We start from the raw sequence: 19,662 nt of genomic DNA, 5'->3' as shown, positions 1-19,662 counted from the left end.
AGCGGTAAGCCTGACTGAGCTTGACTGAGCTAGTGCACCTATCGATGACTTTAATGTTGCATATAAAAATAACATGCAATATCACTTTTTCTTCCTGCGCCCCAGTGAGAATTTGTATACTGAGTTTGCTTTACTACTGATGACTGGTATGTTGTCAACATTTTATTGATCGCACGCGATTTACGTGTTTTGCCGTTAAGTTGCGTAAAAAAAAACTAATATAATTCTGTTTTTGATTATTAAAATTTATTTATTTAATTCAATTCAACAAACTACTCCGATGAAAGGGAGGAATCAGACTGACTTTATTCTTTTACTTCAAGTTTAATCAAAGTTTACATATTTGCTTACTCGATATATTCTGTTTTTCTTACTTGCTAAATTACATTGGCTTATGAAAAATACTTATTAATATTACATTTTTGTGTGGGAACGGAAATGCTGATTTGACAATAATTCCTGGAATTGCGACCGAAAAATAATTTTGATTTGTGAATTTAATAATAATTTCTGCAAACAAAACGGAAGTAGGTTTAGTGTTACACTTTATTTTTAATTATACTTGCAATAAATTCATCTATATTGTTAGTGCTTGGTTTTACATATGTAACTCGCGTGATGTTGTCAATGTTGAAGCTCGAATACATCCTATTTAGTTATATCAACATCGATATTTTTCATCCTTACAATCTAAAGCAGTTTGCCAGTAACGAAATCGAAACTGGAAGTAAGCTGAGTTCAGACGAACAGAAGTGGATGGTCTCAGAAATATTAATACAGATATATTGATAAAAGTTATAAGCGAAAATGTGAACTGCGATCACAAAACGATTCTCAATCACTTTCAGTCAATGAAATTTACCAAAAAATTGGGAATCTGGGTGCCTCACGAGCTCAACGAAAAAAACAAAGAAAATCGCTTTCAAATTGCTTTCCAGCATCTCGCCCACCACCGAGCAACACGCGGTCATAAACAGCGCTTTTTGTACCGAATCATCACGGGAGATGAGAAATAGTGCCTATAAATCAATATGAAGCAAAGAAGGGAGTGGGAAGCTACAGGAGATTCGCCAAAGCCGAGAGTCAAGTCGGATCTTCATACAAAGAAGATCATGATATGTGTTTGGAGGGACTGGGAGGGCATGGTGTACTGGGAAATGCTGGGAAAGAATGGCACGGTCAGCAAGGAACTCTATATTGCCCAGATGCACCGCGTGGATGAGACTATTTGACTGAAATGACCTGATCGACATCGTCAAACCATACTCATTCATGGCATCGCCAGCTCCCGTGTTGCAAAAGTCGTCAAAGTCGCACTCAAAAAGCTCGAATGAGAGGCATCCGCCGTATTCTCTGCCTTGCACCGACTGATTACCATTTTTTCCGCTCCGTGTCAAACCATATGAAGGGCGTTACCTATGAGAACAAAGAGGTCCTTAAAAACTAGCTCAACAAGAGGTTGTAAACAGCAACAGCGAATATGAAAATGATTAACTCATTGATGTAATTATTGGTTTTTGTTTAAAAAAAAGTTTTCTGCAAAAACGCTACGAACTTATTCCCCGACCTAATAAATATGTCATGAAAGGAAAACTCTATGATTATAAAGGGTGTTCAGATTGGAGGTAATTTTTCCAATAGGGTTTTTTTACAGATCACGAGTGACTACTAGCTAAATACATAATTTTTCTCAGTAGTTTTTGACATTTTATCATGGAAAGTCTTACGTCTCAACAATGTTTACAAATCGTACTGTATTACGAAAATCGACGCTCTGTGAAAGGAGTTCATCGCGCTCTCATGCCAATTTATGGTGTACAGCGAATGAATTTTTCTTCAAAAATGAGACTGGCTCCAATATAACAGTGAATGGCGAACGTTATCGCGCGATAGACGACTTTTTGATGACGAAAAGTGAAGCTCTTGATCTCTACAATATTTGCTTCCAACTATGTGGCGCTACTTACCATACAGCCCGCGAAGCAATGGATTTACTACGTCGTCGTTTCGGCGAACATTTCAAAGGAATTATCTTTATGTCATAAATGGTTCTACATAGAAATAATAGAGGCTGCCCAATCAATTTGAATGTTGTTTTATTTCAATTTAAAATCCAATACTTCTAAATTGATCACCTTTTACATATATATATAATTGGCCTTTCACCCTGTTTGAGTGTTTGACCGAGCTCCTCCTGTTCTTGATGTGCGTCTTAATATTTCCCAGAAATGGATAATAATAAATATTAGTAAACAAAAAAATAAAAGTCAGATTTTGATTTACATATACAGGGTTCGGCACTCGAAGTGTAACCAATTAAAAAGGCCATAAATTTGGTTTGGAAAATTATTTTTGTTCAATTCAAAGTAAAAAATGTGTGAAAATAATACAAAATTAAGAATCAATTTACTTTTGCTCGATATGAACACCTTTTGCCTTGACTTTGGCCTTGAGATGGTCCAGAAACGACACGCAAACTGCCTGAATGTGACTTCCAGTTATTTTGGCCCACTCGTGGACATTGGCTTTTCTCAGCACCTCGAGACTGGTGAATCTTTAAGTTCGAACCTTGCTCTCCAAAATGGCCCAATGGTCCAAAGAGAATAATGTAGCCTTTGGTTGAACGTTTGTTTTAGCCATTCTTGGTTCATTCGAACTTTGTGAGACGGTGCCGAGTCCTGTTGAAACGTCCATGGTCTGCCACCGAAGGCAAAAATCCACGATTTTAAAGCAACCTCCAGAATACTTTCCCGATAATATTTCGCATTTACCTTGACGCCAGGCTCAATGAAAACGATTGGAGAACGCCCATCTGCGGTTACAGTGGCCCAAACCATTATCTGTGGTGGGTGCTATCTCCTGGTGGCCAATCGATGAATCAAATTCTCGTATGAACGGTCGGTCAAATAAACACGTTCGTTTTGGAACTTTACGAATTGCTCAATTTGAAAATTTTTCTCGTCAGAAAACACAATATTCGGAAATTGACCGCTTTCGGCCAAGGGAAGGAACTCCTTCGCTCTCTCCAGACTGATTTGTTGCTGCTTTAGTGTGAGATCATGCGCCTTTTGGACTTGACTTTGAGATCAGTTTTCAGTATGCGGCGAATGCTACAGTCAGATATTTTCAGTTTTTTTTTACCATTTGACTGGCATGCCGTCAGGGATTTCGCTCAAGTCGCTTTTTCACTTTTTAACAATTGCACGTGACGTTGTAGTCTTTTGATGCAAACTTCCATGACGTTTCCCGATTCTACCAGTATCATTGTAACGAGTAATGGTGCGATAAGCAAAAACTCTATTTACTTTAAGGTACTCCAGCTGCCCGTGCAACAGCTGCGCGTGCGGTCTGAAGTTGGTTAAACTTCGAGTGCCGGGCCAGTATGTATATTTCACTAAAAAAAATAAGAGTGAAATATTGACTTCTGAAAAATTTTTGATTGAAAGCCAAGGCGAATCTTTTAAAGGTGGTATCGGTAAATCCATGATTCAATTATTAAAGGTTTGCTCAGTAAGCTGCTTTCTCGTTCTCTCTTTACAAATCGGCTCCCTTAGCAAGACACTGGGTTGCTAGCTCTAGAAATTTTGAGTAAAAGTGGAGGAAAAGTAAAATTTGTACAAAAACATTTCATTTTCAAAATGGTTTGCTTACGAGCAACAACTCGCTAAATAGGTTTAATCGGTATGTTCAGGACCATGGTAGTATGACATGAAATACATACGCTTAAATCAGGACAAGATAGAGTAATTGACGCAATCTTAGATTGGTGAGTGGAGAATTTAAAAAGCTTTATTTCTGTGGGGATTTAGATGGAATTCATGTTTTGCAAAGAGCTAGCGTTTGCTAAAGAGTTACGGCAGGGAGAATAATTGGATAGTCCCGACGCAATCGATAACATTGCAAACCTCATTATAAAAAAGTTGGGATTGACAGAACTTGTTTCCAATGAGCCCACCTTCCAATGGATGGATGAAGTGTCCAGAGAAGGTTTAGCAAAGCACAGTACCAGCATGAAAAAGGTTCTCATAAAAAACCATCTACCGCAATCGGCTTGAAACTGTAAGTCTTTACAATTGTGGAACGCGCGCTACAAATAGGAGGAAGATCTCGGCGAAACACCTAACAGAATAGTACGTGCCAATTATTTATTTATTTTTAACAAAATAGTTTCATATTCGAAACTTCGCGATTAGTTTTAAATTTAAAAATTAATTCACAAAACAAAATCTTGGATTATGTGATATTATATAATTTCTTGTTTGAATATTAGACTTGGCAATTTCCGCTAATAACTTCTATATATACCATTATTTACATTCAAATATTAAATAAAATTTATTTTTTAAACCGTTCGCAGTTTGTTTCCATTTAAGTAACAAAATACTTTTTTGCTACCATTTTTACCAAAAAGGATTTAATTTTTTCCACTTTAAGTACCTTCTTAAATGCAACCTTTTGTAAGGGAGTGTCAAAAATCGAATGTCACTAGTGGGCAAACCTTTCATAATTGAATCATGCGGTAAATCGACTAATCAACTGTCATCCCAGAATGAAACAAGGAAGGTTCATTCTTTATTTTCTACTTTCCCAATACTTTGCTTTGACAATCAAACATACAAAACATTGTTGTTGCTATAGTGTCACCGCCTTTAATAAGAATTATTGAGTCTTTGGAATTAGCGTATAACAGTTACGGCTCAGAACACATATAAAAAAGTAAAATTTGTCCACATTGGCCACATTCCTCAAAATAGAAATATATGCCCATGTACATATGTATGTGTGGAAATGTACATTCTGTCTAAAAATATCGGGAATTGTTCATTTAAAAAGCGCGCGTTACACATATGTCTAAATTTTGTTCGCTGGAATGTTGGTACAACTGTCCTCTATAGAGTCGCAGAGTTTGAGTGTGATCTGTCAATTAGCTTGTTTTTGGCATTTAATTATATCAGTCAACCGCAGGTGTGCTCTGCAATTTTCACTAGGGATAAAAATATCGAACAAAGAATTTGTCTTAAATTTTGTGTTTTGAACGGGATTTCGTGTGCCAAATCGTTGAAAATGTTGCAGAAAGCCTATGGCGAATGTGCTTTATCAAAAACACGGACCACGAGTGGTCGTGGAGATTTGCCCCGATCTGGTTGCCCATCAACGTCTTCAACGAATGAAAACGGGGACAAAGTCAAGAAAACAGTGCTAGAAAACCATAATTTAAATTTGAGGGAGGTAGCTCGTGACCTTACCGAGTCTCTCGAATCAATTCGCAACATTTTACACTATCAATTGGGCATGAGACGCGTGGCTGCTCGACGCGTCCCAAGAGAGTTGAATTTCTGAAGACATGCTTGAGCAAGTGAATTCAGACCCACCGTTTATCCAGCGCATCATAACAGGTGATGAGACGTGGGTATATGAGTTTGTCATGCAAACCAGTCAACAGGCGGCTGAATGGCGCTATCCACATGAGGCGAAACCTAAAAAACCACCTCAAAGCTGGTCAAAAGTCAGTCGGTGAAAGTCATGCTACTCGCTTTCTTTGATTATCATGGTGTTGTGCACTCGGAATTCGTTCCAAATGGTTCTACGGTAAATATAGAATATTATTTTGAAGTTATGCGACGTTTGAGACAGAACTTGCGCGTAGGAAACGCCCCAATTTGTGAAAAGAAAACTCATGGATCTTGCACCATGATAACGCAACGTCTCACAAGGCTCACATTGTGAACACTTGTTTTTCCAAAAACTCGACAAATATCATCGAACAACCTCCGTATTCACCGGATTTAGCCCCTGTGACTTTTTCATTTTGCCAAAACTTAAATTGCCACTCCGCGGACGCCGATTTAAAAAGTGATTTGCATATGTGTATTGCTTCGAGTGGGGCCTATTTTGAAGGCGACAAAATAAATTTTGATGATTAAACAATTTTTGGCGTTTTATTGAACAATTCCCGGTACTTTTTGGACAGAATGTATAGGTACACATTTATGAATGACATACACAATGTTAAGTATTCTGATCGCTTTACTTTAGCGACAATTGTTCGTTTAATAATAAATTATGCAAATTCCAATCATGGTTGTGCTTATAGAGTATTTCAATTTTACCTTAATTGGAAATATTTTCAGGCATTACCGATTTTAATTGGCATTCCATTGTGCCCTCAAACGATCAACTATATAAGTATAATGCTTTGTATGTAAATATAATCGTACATGCATAATGTCATTGTGTGAAATAATAAAATAAGAATCAAACGAAGTTCATAAAAAATATTTCAACGCGAAGGGTTTCACAACGCTTTTCGCTTGCCACCGCCATCTTTGCTGACACAAAATTGAGCCTGTATATAAAGTTGCATTTCTATGTGCATACATACATTCGTACCTTAATCTATTAAATAACACCAACCTTTCACATTGACGGAAATAGTTTCACTGGACGTCAAAGGCAGTGGGAGAAAGTGAATGTAGCGTACATGTATGTGGGATGAATGATTATCGGGAGTCAAATAGCATGCCAATATCTCATGTCCCTGCAGGCCAGCGCATGACCGCCACCCACACTCACTCACCATAGCCAATAGCATCCTCATTATTTGAACATCTGACCAGATGTGCGTTCGGTAAGAGATGCATTTCATTACACTGTACGACATACAATTGAACCTATAAGAAAAGCAACAAACAACTTTTTTATGAACTTATTTACTTAATATCAACCCAATAATAGAAACTATTTCCAAACAAACCTCTCCGCCTCAGTAATAAACACTCAATTTCCACCAAAGTTCCATAAACAGACTCTGGAAAAATTGCTATAATCAAATACATTTTCTTATGTGAAGCTGAAATTGACAACTTTGTTAAAATTCCCCCACAAAGTCAAACAGTTTCGTCTATAATTATGTAATTACATTATTTTACATTAAAAATTACATTCTAATTACATAACATTACTGTTTCCAATATTCCGTCCGCTCTTTTTTCGGTGACAAAGCTGTTAATACTCCAGCCGATGCCGCTAATCTCTTCGCTGAGTTCTTTAAGTCTACTTTTGCATGGGCCTCCGACAGTGAGGAGCATGTTTTCTTCGATATACAACCATCTATTGACTTCGGCAAGCTAGTAGTGTCCACTGAAGATGTCTTCAGGAGGCTTTACTCGACTTAAATCTTCTTCAAACACTGATTTTGATGGTCTGTCTGCGGTGTTATTCAAGCAGTGTGATTCTTTACTATACCCTCTAACTTTTATTGGTGCCTGGAAATTGACTTTCATTTCACCCATTTCCAAGAGCGGTAATAAAAACGATATTAGTAACTACAGGCCTATTTCAAAGCTGCAAAGCATTTTAAATGCATCATCCAGGACAAATTGCTTTTTGCTGTCAAGAACATGGTGCGTCCGGAGCAGCACGGCTTCTTTCCGGGCCGCTCAACAGTGTCTAATTTAGCTGTATTTTCGGATAATTGTATCGCAGCCTTCCCATCAGGGCACCAGCTTGACACCGTTTATACCGACTTCTCTAAGGCCTTTGATCGGTTTTCCCATATAATACTAATAAAAAAATTTGCCTGCGTTGGCTTCCACTCAGCCTTCTTAAGTTGGATCTCATCTTACTTGCAGAATCGCAATTGTTTGGTCGTCGTCGACTATGTTAGGTCTCTTCCTTTCGTTGTTTGCTCTGTGGATCCACAAGGTAGTATTCTTGGCCCGCTTCTTTTTGTTCTGTTTATCAATGATATTCACTATTGTTTCTCGTCAGCAAGATTCCTGCTTTATGCAGACGACGTTAAGATTTATTCGACGATTACTAGCTCCCTCGGCTCTGAATTGATGCAAACTGATTTAGATAATTTCAGCAACTGGTGTATCAATAATCGTCTATCGCTCAACATAAATAAGTGCTTCCAAATTAACTTTTCCAAGCGTACCACTGTTATTGGCTCCTCTTATCACATATCAAGTACACCCCTGTCACTTGTAAGTGAAATTAAAGACTTGGGTGTAATATTTGATTCGAAGCTTAGTTTTACTAGTCATATAAATTTAATTATTGTCAAATCTTACGCCATGCTTGCTTTTGTTAAGCGTCATAGCTCCGATTTCTCCGACCTTTAAACGCTGAAGCGTTTGTATACGGCGTTTGTGCGTTCCAAACTGGAGTATCCGTATTATAAGTGACATGTTGCTAGAATTGAACGAATCCAAAAAGTATTCTTACATTTCGCGTTGCGTAATTTACGCTTTCCGGATCGCATCCCTATATATGAAGCGCTATTCTTATTGATCAACTTAAAATCATTGCAAAGCAGGAGATCTTATAATCTTATATTTATCTTTCATTTTTGACTTAATCCGTGGTACTGTTGATTGTCCAGGGCTTCTTGAGAGGATTTTCTGTAATATTCCGTCCAGAGCTCTGCGTAGGTCGGAGTTTTTCTATGTTAGTCTTTCAAAATCTCTTTATGTTCAGAATGCTCCTATTACTACAACCTTGATTGAGTTTAATAAAGTCTCTAAATTTGTTGTCCTCACAAAAATCATATGCCGTTTAGAGTCGGCTTAAACCTGTAGGTCCTTCGATTTCCCGAACTCCAAATAGAGGGTGTAAGCGCCAATTATACATATACTCGCATATATGTAATATATATAATTTAGGTAATAAATAATAAAAACCGACACAATTTGTACCCCTCAATGCATGCTTTTCATTTGATGTCTTCAAATACGTCTGTAACACTAAATAGTTATAAGTTTCCTTTTCCATGAGAGCGCATTGAAATCAATCTAAACAATAACAACCAAAAGTTAATATGTACAAGTGTAGGTGTAAATGAATGTACGCATGGACGAGTATGTTACGTGCACAACTTTGGGAAATGAAAATCAAAAGTTTAAAATGAACGTTTTTTTTTTCAAAAGTTAATGGTGCCGGGAACACCACTTAACATACGATGATGCAAATAATATTTTGTTCTCCTTATTTCTTGGCCAATAGCGATTAAAAAAATGTTGACTCCACCCTACAGCGCACATTTCAATAAAATTCAATTTCAGCTGGCTGTTAATATTTGGAATCAAATAAACTCATAGACAATGAGAGCTAAAACTTAGAGCATCAGAGGGACGGACGGTAATTTCGTATCAGCATTTAAAAAGTGGGTCTGTTTTATACAATACCGACAATATTTATGTCGTTCTAAGTGAGACGGGGTGTAAAACATGTACCAAATTTGAACGATTTTTAGTAAGTCGTTATCGAGATGCATGCATTACACAAATGTGGGGGTGGCATTTTTTTTTTAATTTGACTTTAGTCGAATTCATTTTCTTGGGTTATTATTAGTACTGGCCGCCGCGGTGGTGTGTGACTACCATTCGGAATTCAGAGAGAGAACGTCGGTTCGAATCTCGGTGAAAGATCAAAATTAAGAAAAAGTTTTTTCTAATATCAATTATCTATCAGTCTGGATTGTAGAACGATTGAGTTTTTTGATTGAAGATCCACACTGAATTCTGGTTAACTTCATTAAGAGAGTTTTGCAATGGCCGAAACCGATAATATTCCGAGGGCGTAAGGCCAGACTATGTATCAATTATCTATCAGTCTGGATTGTAGAACGATTGAGTTTTTTGATTCAAGATCCACACTGAATTCTGGTTAACTTCATTAAGAGAGTTTTGCAATGGCCGAAACCGATAATACTCCGAGGGCGCAAGGCCAGACTATGCGGTGAATGCATCAAAACTTCCTAGCCTAGTTTTCGCAATTCTCGTCACGTTGTCAAAAAAATATCTAACGTCAAATATTCATTTAGAGTCTCTTTTTTACATGTTTCGAATATTTTGCATAATTAATTTGTTACGCATAAGAAAAATCCTCTAAAACATGCAGGTAATCAGAAAACTTAAAACTAAAGGGTTTTCCAATAAGAGGTGTTATTTTGATATTCAAAGAAAAATGCTATTTTTTAATATAAATGATCGGATGTTTATTTCATTATAAAGAGGAAGGAATGCCGTTATTAGTGGAAAATAGCATCAGGCAAATGATCACCACGACCACGCTTACAAAACAATATTCTTTTCATGAAAAGCCTCAAGAATTCCATCTTTGAGGTCTTGAATCGACCCTGGGCTGTTGGCGTAGACCTTCTCTTTCTCCCAAAGAAAAAAGTCACAAGGTGTTAAATTACAAGATCTCGGTGGCCAATTGTGATCACCTCTTCAAGAGATAACACGGTTCGGAAACTTTTTCCGCAAAATATCAATGGTTTCGTTGCTTGTGTGGCACGTAGTGCCGTCTTGTTAAAAATAAACGTTGTCCAGATCAATACCATTTTAAGGGCCGGTGTTGATTTTGAATAAAATACAATTTTTTTTAGAAATTATTATCATTTCTCTTTATTATGATAATACTGATATAGCTAAATTACGTATCGTACAAAATATCGGCCAAATGGCCGTCGCGGCCTCGGCAGCACACCTCCATCCGATGGTCTAAATTTTCGATGACGCTGAGGCATAATTCAGGTTCTATGCCGTTAATGTGCCGAATTATCTCATCCTTTAGCTATTCAATTGTTGCTGGCTTATCAACGTACACCAAAAGAGTCATTGTTTCGGTAGCTGTGTGACAAGTAGCACCGTCTTGTTGAAATTTGCCACTTCCTGCCACCTTCTGACCATTGACGACGCTTGAAATGGTCAAGAGGCTTTAGTTCTTAAGTCAATTGCACCTAGTAAACGTGTAAATGCAGGTCTTTATGTATAATGTTCATCAACAACCAGCGTGAGAGGTGCAATTGTTGGGCACGACGACGAGTTGATGTGGACGGCTCTTCAACCACACTATCGCGAACAGCAGCAATATTTTCTGCAGTACGAGCTGTACGAGCATGCACTGGTGTTTTCACATCTGCTACAGACCCGGTTTGCTCAAACTTTTGAACAATTTTTCCGATTGTACGCACTTTAGGACGATTAAATTGACCGAACAAATTACGAAGTGCGCGATATGCATTTGCATTTGAACGCCCGTTTTTATAATAAGCCTGAATAACTTTAACGAGTTGCTCGATTGTGTATCTTTCCATGGTTCAAATTAAGTTAGTCTAAAATTGAAAAATGTCAAATGAAATGCAGAAAAAAAGCTTGACATGTAGGTGTGGTTCACATTCAGCATGGGCTCTTGAAATTGAACCACCCTTTATTTAAATAAAACCTATTATTGGAAATCCCTTTATTTACTTATTTGTAACCGAAGTATGTAAGTATGATACAATATATAAGTGCAAAGTATTTACTACAGACAACAATTTTTTCGAAGATCTGTAATATCATACTAAGTGCACATAAAAATGTTTTATAATAAAGTTAACATTTATTCGGTGCTATATCTCCCGAAATTAATCACTTCGCACTTGAACAACATTGTAAAATTTTGCTAATTTATTTCCAAAGCAAGTGAGTTTATTAAAAAGAAGTTTTGGGTGAAAAAAAGCCCGTGTAAAACGAGATAAATGGGATTGCTGAGCCAACACATACCTAGGAAGATTGTTTGGTACTGATTTTTTCTATAACTATTATTTTTGACGAAACGAAAAATGACCAACATAGCAGACACATAAATGAAACCATTATTCTTAAATGGAACAGCCTATTTTTTTAATGAAGCCTTAATATAATCAACTGATTTTTGTTTTTAACTTTGAGTTGAATCGTCCTTTATTTTGTTAAAAACTGCGATTTGGTAATCTTAGAATTTTTTTGTTTTCATAAAAAAATTAAACATTCTCAATGCGTCCAAAAAAAACAAAAGCTTTTTGTGTCAGTGTAATGGGTTTGTTTCGTGCGCATCATATGCAACTCCGCTCCTTACAATGGAAAGGTGAGCTGTCCATGAAAATGTAAGAGGGGTGATTGAAAACCGAGTTGACGTGAAAAGTGTCATTATGCCAGTACAAAGGATGTTGATGAATCCACGCTACTGCACCTGGTACACAACAGCAACGTAGCTACACTGACCGCTTTCTTCTGTTTGCTGCAACTGCATGCGATTTTCATTGACTCTCTTTACTATAATTAATAATGTCGTGTCAAGTGTATGGAACGTGCACCGAAACCTTAGTACTTCAACATGATTATGAGCATATTGTTTGTAATTACTTCGCAATCACAAAGGCAAAACGCTGCAAGTATGTATGGATGCATGTACTATGATGGAAGCAATAAGTGGCGACTGACGCAGCTCTTTAATTGAAAGAAAAACATAAAAAGCGCTGACGGCAAATATTTAATTATATATTTTGATTGCAGTGCTTAATTAAACTTTACTTAAAAAATTAATACAAATTTATATAAAGAATGCGTATGATGATCAACTAGAGGTTGCACCGATGATATTGGATGGCAAAAGGAGAAATAATTAATCCCGTAACAAGATTTTACACAAGTAGGCAATTATTTTTAGTAAAAAAATACAAAAATTAGTATTCCAAATAACTTAAATTTGCATATGAAATCGCGGAGTAGTTTCATCTGTGATGAAATGTAATACCTGTGAATCTGACAGAATGCAAGTAACAAGTAACAAGCTTTTGCCGATGTTTTAGAATCCGCTGCGATCATTAAAATTTTAATGATTAGTGCAGATCAACTGAATATTAACTAATGATGGTTAAATAACGGTGGAGTTTTAACCACTTCAGGCTACTAATGAAATTCGTAAAGTGGTTAATATTTAGATCTGCTATATACAACACCAAGATGCCTAAAACTTAGCCTCGCGAAAGCCGGACATCTAAGGAGAAGGATTCCACTTCATCCTCTAGACAGCTGCCACAAAAAGAAGTCGAAGTAATGCCGAGTCAAGAGCACTCATATCACGCAGACAATAACCTGTAAGAACCCCTACAAAATTGCAGAGATGAGGCGTTGTTAATCTTAGAAGCTCTCCCAGCGCCTCGGATCCACACGTGGCCAGAACGATTTCGCGACCTTGGAAGTTTGTGTCCTTACCCGGCACTCGCTGAATCGACGGGAAGCCCACCTTTCTATAATCAAGGGGATCACGGACCTCTCATGTCTAGCTATCTCATCCGCCCAGCTATTTGCCGAGTACCGAGTGACCGAGTACCCAGGTGACCCTGATGTCGTCGAGGCCCGAGCATTACGTGATACTTTAACTGAAAAATTCGACTTTTTGAGTTTCAGATGATTCTACGACGAATGCCGATTGGCACCGCAGAGCACCTCTCGAAAAACATATCTCCAAAAAAACTCTGTCATGGGCTTATTTGTCAATATTTTATTATTAATATTTTTTAAAAATTTTTAAAAAAGATGTACAATAACATGCAACTGATTTTATTAAAGTATCTTAAGCCATATTTCTGTAAAAAATTAAAAAAAAGTGTTTTTTTTTTAGCGCTAAACCCTACCACCCCCTTAATACAATAAATAGCACGGATAGTCTGTAGAGGCATATAGAGACATATAAGAACATGTAGAGGTGGAGACCGAACCAGAGCTTGAACCAGAACCGAAGCCCCTTACAGAAAGAATGGACACGAAAAAAACTAGTAATTATGTTAACTCATCCCTTATAATTAATACGCATATCCATAGTGTTTGTTGTCGTTATTAGTTAAAATAACGAAATTGCTCATTCACCTCCTTTCCACGACATTCCACTTATCTGCGTCCAAAAATTGTCATTTTATTCACATTTGTAGAATATTTAGAATTTGTTTATCTCACATCGATTATTCAGTAAGAGGGGTTTGCATTCCTTCTTCGAGTTACCGGTGGAAATATATTTTGTAGCTGCTGAGCAGAGGAAGTGAAATCTGAGCCGTGTTTGTTCACACAAGCACTTTGGGGTGTGATAACTGCGTGAAAGTAGTTTCAGAAAAGGTGTACCTTTTAAATGAACAAAGTGTAATTTCTGAGCTTTTAAAATAATCTCTTGGTATTATCTTAATATAAATATTAATAGGACTATGAATAAGTTCGTGCGGTTTTACAACAGATGGCGTAACTTGATTATTATTCCATCGATCCACATTTCCAAACATTCATTGGAGAGCTACTGTCGTAAGGCACAAACGTCAGTATAAGTTTTTTATTTGAAGCGTAAACAACAGTATTTTTACCACACTTGAAAATGTCGAATTTCGTGCCAAATAATGTGTTTTTGCGGGGAATTCTTTAATATGAAGAAAAAAGCAGCCGAAAGTCATTGTATCTTGGTGGAAGTTTATGGTGAGCATGCTCTAGCTGAGCGAACGTGCCAGAAGTGGTTTGCACGCTTTAAAAGTGGTGATTTTGGCCGCGCCGCCAAAGTTCATGGATACCGAATTGGAGGAATTGCTCGATCAAGATCCGGCTCAAACGCAAGAAGAGGTTGCAAAAACTTTGGGAGTTGATCAATCAACCATTTCCAAACGTTTAAAAGCCATGGGAATGATCCGAAATTCAAATTTCGAAAAAAAACCGCACGAACTTAATAATATTTTTGCTTCAATATCCGTGCTATTGGTAAATTTTTTAAGAAGAAAGAAAATACATTTTCCTATAGCTTCAAAATTTTCTTACTTTTCTATTGTTTCTCCTTAGCTTCAGCGTTGGCTTCTGCTTCACGGTCGTATATGCAGCACTGCTCACCAAAACTAATCGCACAGCTCGTATCTTCAAAGCAGGCAAAAAATCAGCAAAACGGCCATCGTTTATAAGTCCCAAGTCGCAGTTGGTTATTTGCTCGTTCCTTAACTTCATACAAGTAAGTTGTGATTCCCTGTTGATACCAAATTCTTCGGACTCAGTGCAGTATTTTTTTTCTTCCTCGGAGTGTATGCAGATGTTGCGGAACCAAATCTGCTTCAATGTAAACCATATAATTCGGAGTATTTGGCGGCAAAAAACTTAATTTTTTAAAAAAGGAACTCAACTGAGTCGTATTTGTCGACACGTAGATTTTTAGTTTATTTGAAATACAGATTCGAGGCTTATGAATATGTTTAAGCCCAGTTGCATTAAAACCTCAGATTTAAGTATTTCGCATATGAGAGTTTGTATGTAACCAGCACGCCCAGATATTTATATTCGTCGCCAAACTTCCAATTATACGTAGAAGGAATTCTGCTACACTCTCTAAGCACCATGCATTTCGGCTTTACTTGATGCCACATTTGCAAATGTTTTTTTTTAGTGCGCAGACTCCTATCCGGTGCAGAGCAGTTGCTTACTCTGTCTTATGGATAATGCGGATCTGGAAATAATAATTCATGAAAGAATCAAAACATAAGAGAGTTAAAGGAAATGCTGTTCACGATGTAGGGAATGCAGAAGGCAATGTTCTCCGAAAACTTCTATTTTGTTCTCGGCGATAATTGATAATTAAGTGGCGTCAGTACAGAAAATAATTAACCTTTGTGTGCTAATGTATGCACGTTAAAATGTACGCCCTCATGATTCCTTATACCATTTGAGGCTTTTCACTCGCTTTCTTTTATTCTTCTTCTTTTTTCATTTGCTTATTATCCGTACTGATGTCACGGCCGTTGGGAAGGCGCAATCTTGTATTCTATCATTCTTGGGTGTTGCTGGTTGTGCGAGTATTAGTATATCCTGTGATTTTGTAATACAGGTTTATAGTTAGAAAATAGAATATAGACCGGATTTAAAGCTCGATCTCGACGAATGACATATACGCCGAGGTGGTCGCTTCTTAATACATTAGCGCCAAAGACCCGAAGCCTAATTCGAGCGAAAGCTGGGTAGACGCAAAGAAATGGGTCCGCCGTCTCATTCACTTCTTCGCATGCTGAGCAGAGTGCACTGTCTGAGAATGTCATAGAAAATGGCACGTCATCAATCCAACCAGCCTCCTACGATTCTTACGTGTCCCGGAACTCACACATAGTTCAGCCTGGACTTACAGGACTCAACTGCCCTGCTTTGCTATCGCTGTAGACACATAAAGATCTACCTATGCATCTGTTTTCCACAACGAAGTTCACTGCTTCTTGAATAGCATACACCTCCGCTTGAATAATAAACCACCTATTGCAAGTAGTTAACGGACATTCGATAATCTTAAACACATTTTAAACTTGAGATGCTATATTACCACAATGGTGAGAACTTTGCAAGGACAGTTCGAAAATGGTTACTCAGGGCTACCAAGATTATGCAACTTCAAGGCTGTAAATAAACTAAACAAGTAAATTTTTTTTTTTATTAATTTCTCTTGATATTGAGGCTGATTACTTCGAATAGCCAACCAAAACCTAGGCCGGAATGCCTACCTTTCTAGCTTTGCAACTGAATGCCTGCAAAGAATTTTTAAAGAAGGTATAGCTCCCTGCCCATTCCGATACAAAGCTCGTCTAGGAAAACTAATTATTTCTAATTATTATTATTTTTAAATAGTTTTAGAAGAATAAGGAAGCTAACAGTCTTTAGACCTTAACAAGCCTAATCATATAAGTGGTCAAAGTACATTGAGCGCTTCAATTTATTTCTACTTGCCAACTATGTATGTACGAAGGTAGTTTTTCTTACGTTAGCCACTACTTATCGTTAGACACAAGCGTGGTGAATTCCAAGATCCTTTCTCAATATTACATGAACAAGAGTTTTTGGAAGTCCCAGGACAGCCGCTTTCTTGCACACGGACAGACGTGAGTTATTGTGCAACAAATTCAATATTTTCATTTGCCTTCGGTTTCCCGCTTGGTCACGAATTCTGTTTTTTTTTAATACATGAAATTTTATATCTTTTACTATTTGAGGCGTAACAAAGTACGCCGTGTATTTGCTAGTTCAAAATTCCATTACTTATGCATTTCAAAACTGTTTTTTGTGAACCCCGCTATTCTGCAGAACTACTTTCTCCTGCCTTTGGAGGAAATTTCAAATACTCGTACATACATAGATTTTATTTTTCTAAGTGCTTATAGTGCTTTTCTTGTGCGCATTTCTAAATATATACATATGTATGTATTAAGCAAATATTTATCTAGCACTTTAAGCCTACACTATAATGCTCATTGTGTTGTTGCACACGAGAAGATTTAATCTCAGTTCATAGATACAATTTAAAGTAAATGTGTAAATGAAAACAAAAATTTTATGAAAAAATAATCACTACTATTGCATTGTACGCAATATTGGAATGCTTTCGAATTTTTACTTGAATGCATTTTTAACAAAAGCTACGAAACCACAATTCAAACAAATAAGCTGTAAGTAACAGTATGATGCATCAAGGCTTATTGGCCATCAGGTATGAAAAGGAGTCAAATGAACCCCGACGCTCTTTCTAGTGTTAAGCTAAAGTATGCTTGATTGTAATTTTGTTGTAACAGTCTCTATATTACTACTGCAAAAACCAGTGGTTTGGGATCCACTGATCTGAGATTACTTACAGCCTTCCACGTGCCCATTACCCATATGAAAATTAGTGCATGCCTTGTTTCTTTTTCATGCCTTGAATTTTAAGTGAATTGAAACTTTAAAATCTTTAAAACTAATACAAATAATGTGTCCTTCGTATGCTCTTAGTGTCTTACTTAATACAATATTTACTATTCAGTTTGCAATGCAGACGTGTGCAGGTTTGTGTGTGCCTACCTACGCATACATACATACTTACAGACACAGTCTTTCTAAGAATATGCTTATATAATATAAAGTTATATATCCGTATGTACGTCTATTTGCATAACATTTCGTGTTTAATGCGAGCGTGTATGCGTAAGCTTCGTACTGCATTGTGAATATGAGAATCAAGTTACAATAACAATGACAATGTTGAATGCTACGAGTAGTGATGCGTCTTATAAGCATTTGTATCTGAGTTCGCATTGTAATAGTTTTATTACCCAAATAATTTTATTTCGTCACTATAATTCTCTACCTAAAAATTTTTCTCATTGTTAGATGAGCTGAATTTACATAATGTTGGTTTGGATCTCCAAATATTGCAAATTATGTAACTATCGAGTGAATTTTCTTATAAGTACTGCAGAAAACCTTCCAACTGTTTCTGTGATATTTTCATAAATATCTTTCTAAACCCACTGTAAGCATGTAAAAACCAATTATTAAAAAAATATGAAGGCGCACAAAAGAGCTGGTATAAAGTGGTCACGTCATTGTCTACAATGATAAGTCTCCAAGTGTATTTTCAAAAGCGGCATAAACTATTACATCCCTGCATTACTGGAGCAATATGAAGGCGCACACCATAATTTGGAGGCCGAAGTCAATTTATGTACATATATTATATGGATTCAGGATTCAAAAATAATTGCCAATATAAGCCGCGCATGATGGAACGATTACTTTTATCAAAGGAGAGTTAAATTATTTACAGTTTCGGCACAAAAAATCTCACCAGTTGTAATTTCGATGTTATGTTGCAACTCTTGGACTTTTTCATGATGGTTAGCTTAAGCGGAGCCGGTGGTCTAGAAATTTCAAAAAATCAATTTTTTGTTTTTTTGATATTTTGAAAGTATAGTATCATAAGAATATCCTGTGAAATTTCATACAGAAATTCCCAATATTATAGCTTCTACAGCCCATTAACTAGGTAGATCCGCGCGCTCCTGTACCTCAAACTTTAAACTCATTTATCTCGAAATGACTTTTTTTTGGCCTGGTGTGGTAAAAAAAAAACTGTTCAACCAAATCATCTGAAATTTTAATAATATGTTTTTCACAACATCAATAGCTATCGCCCGTACTAGAATCATATTGTTATTTCAATTATTTCGTATTTTTTGATTAAAAAACTGATTTTTAGAGTGTTAAATTCCAAGCCGCGCCATTTTGTCAAGTGTTTTATTTTTATTTTCTTGTTCTAGTACGGAACCTAGCTGCAGTCATACTGATTAATAATTTTTTTGGTTTTTGTGTTTCAGATAAATAGAAGAGCCAAAACGGACACCACCGTCAAAGTCCAATTTTTCGGGAGGGTCAACTTCAGCGCCATTTTTAAAACTGTTAAAATTAAAAACAAAAATTTTTTTTCACTTTTGTATGTAAAAATATTTAAATAAAAAGCCTAAAAAATTTAAACATCGTTTTTCATTTTTTTATTGTAAAATGCCGTTTCGGCTTATTTTTCGATTTTGGTTTTCACAAACTAAATTTTGATAAATCACGCATGTTATTTTATGTCAATGTCAAACAAATCAATCCATTCAAAGTTTAAATTCTAAGTACTAAATGGTCCATCGTAAATTCTGAAATAAGAACATTTAATATTTTTAGTTCACATTTAGCAGTGAAGAGAATACAAAAGTTAACCCATTTCTATGAACTATTTAGTAAAATGAAGGGCTACATTAAAAACCCCTTGTTTCTATGATGTGGGCGGTGGTGGATTCTTCGGCCACCGACTTTCCAACGAGGACGATTGACGTTCGTTTTGTATTAAGAAGTATTGTACGGAAAGAATTAAGGTTACTATCAATCAATTCTTCTCAGTTAAGGCGAAAAAAGTTTACTTCCGAAGGTACGAATATTTTATTCATCTGACTTTTTTGTTGTCCATATTTTCATATATTCTAATAAAAGTCTGGAACGCATTCAATATGTTTATTTCATCTGCACCGCAGTATAACACAAACAAAGTCTTCCC

The sequence above is a fragment of the Anastrepha obliqua genome, chromosome 5 (assembly GCF_027943255.1).
Source record: "Anastrepha obliqua isolate idAnaObli1 chromosome 5, idAnaObli1_1.0, whole genome shotgun sequence".
In the NCBI taxonomy this organism is placed as follows: Eukaryota; Metazoa; Arthropoda; class Insecta; order Diptera; family Tephritidae; genus Anastrepha; species Anastrepha obliqua.
Note: the sequence above shows the minus strand (reverse complement) of the source record.